The 1584-nt window shown below is 44.9% G+C and overlaps 1 protein-coding gene across 1 annotated transcript in view; it reads right to left on the reverse strand.

Annotated features, from left to right (window-relative positions):
• LOC109470221 (translin-like) overlaps positions 1 to 1584 on the reverse strand; it is a 9393-nt gene that overhangs the window by 4162 nt on the left and 3647 nt on the right. The gene's annotated exons all lie outside the window — the stretch shown is intronic.

Here is a 1584-nt window from a genome sequence, read left to right on the forward strand (position 1 = left end):
TTCATATAGGATTTATACTAAGTACTTATAAACAAGGGGCGTCATATAATAAAATACACAGTGTTGGCTTATGTGTCTTGCTCGTTCAGGAGGGTTGTCATATAGGGGATAGGACTTTTTTGGTATCTGCTCGTACGTGCTTTAACAGAGTCAAGTATATTTGGCGATCTTGTTGTTCTGGCACTGATCTCGCTGCGGTATGGGGGTAACCAGTCTCTAAAAGTCTCTGAATGCAGCAGTCGTGTAGCGAAGTTGTAGCACAGCTGGCGGCGCCGGTTCTCTAGGGTCGGCAGGTCGAGTACTATGCATGCCTCTGGGTAGGAAGTGTAGGCGGGGCGCAATATTGTCCGGCAAGCCCTTTTCTGGATGGTCTCGATCCTTGCACGTTGTTTCTTTGTGAGTCCCGGTTTGTTTGTTTGTCATGCCGGAGCAGCATACTCACAAGCTGGTCTGACCAAGGTCTTATAACAAGTGAGTAGATCGTCCGGAGAGAGGCCGAGGCGTCGTAGCTGTCGGAGCAGGAACAGTTTTCTGTTACCGGACTTCACTACGTGGTCAGCATGCGTTTCCCAGCCAAGGTCCGCTTGCACGAATAGGCCGAGTAACTTAACAACTTTTACTTCGTTCAGTGGTTCGCCGGCGATGGATAGTGGTGGTGGTATCGGTGTGACTTTTGTAAAGAAAACGTGCATTACTTTACATTTCTTAGGGTTCAGTTTCATTTTCTGTCTTTTTGTCCAAGAATTGAGACTGTCGAGATCAGTTTGGAGACGGGATGTCGTGGTGATTTTCCGGCTTTCTGCTAGATTAAGGTCATCTAGGAATTTCCATTTTCTTGCACTGGCGTCTTCACTGGCGTTGTTGATGAGTGCTAGGAATATTAAGGGCCGGAGCCTGACTTCTAATAGAAAGATGCTGAGTGCTAAGCAGAGAAAGCAACTTATGTCTTTGGTACCAGTATGATCTGGCTGGGGTTTAATCTCAGGACTTCCCAATTAATCATAACATAATATAAGCTATTACATTAACATTAATTACAATTCCACTTTCAAGAGGAGGCATTCTACTGGTCCAGATGTCCTTAAGACTGAAGCTTATCTTTATCCTGACTTTTTTTCTGTAAGTGTAAATGGGTATGGTTGCAGAGGTAAAAAGTGGTAAAAGGAGAGGGATGGGCTCCACCTTCCAATCTGTATCTGTATCTGTATAGCCGGTATAACCGCCTTTCGGCGTAACACACCAGCTTCGCAGGCACGTGGCGCGGCGGCAGCTGGCTATATTACACCGATTGACTTGTTACACCTAACCCTTGAACTTCTAGCTCTAGACATTGTTTAAAGCTATCTATTGACAGTGCCCCTACTGTACTTGGTGACAGTGAGTTCCACTCTGCGATAGTTCTAGGAAAGAATGAATTCTTGAACACCTCAATCCTTGGTTGATAACTCTGGTACTTGAATGCGTGGCTATTTCTTGTTCTCTTCTGAGCTGGTATTAGGTACTTAGTAGTTGGGACATCCACCAGTTTATTAGTCATTTTGTACATCATGCATAGTCTAGACATCTTTCTTCTGTCTTCAAGTG

Source organism: Branchiostoma belcheri, unplaced genomic scaffold (genome assembly GCF_001625305.1).
Source record: "Branchiostoma belcheri isolate BF01 breed outbred unplaced genomic scaffold, Haploidv18h27 scaffold22, whole genome shotgun sequence".
NCBI classification, from domain to species: domain Eukaryota; kingdom Metazoa; phylum Chordata; class Leptocardii; order Amphioxiformes; family Branchiostomatidae; genus Branchiostoma; species Branchiostoma belcheri.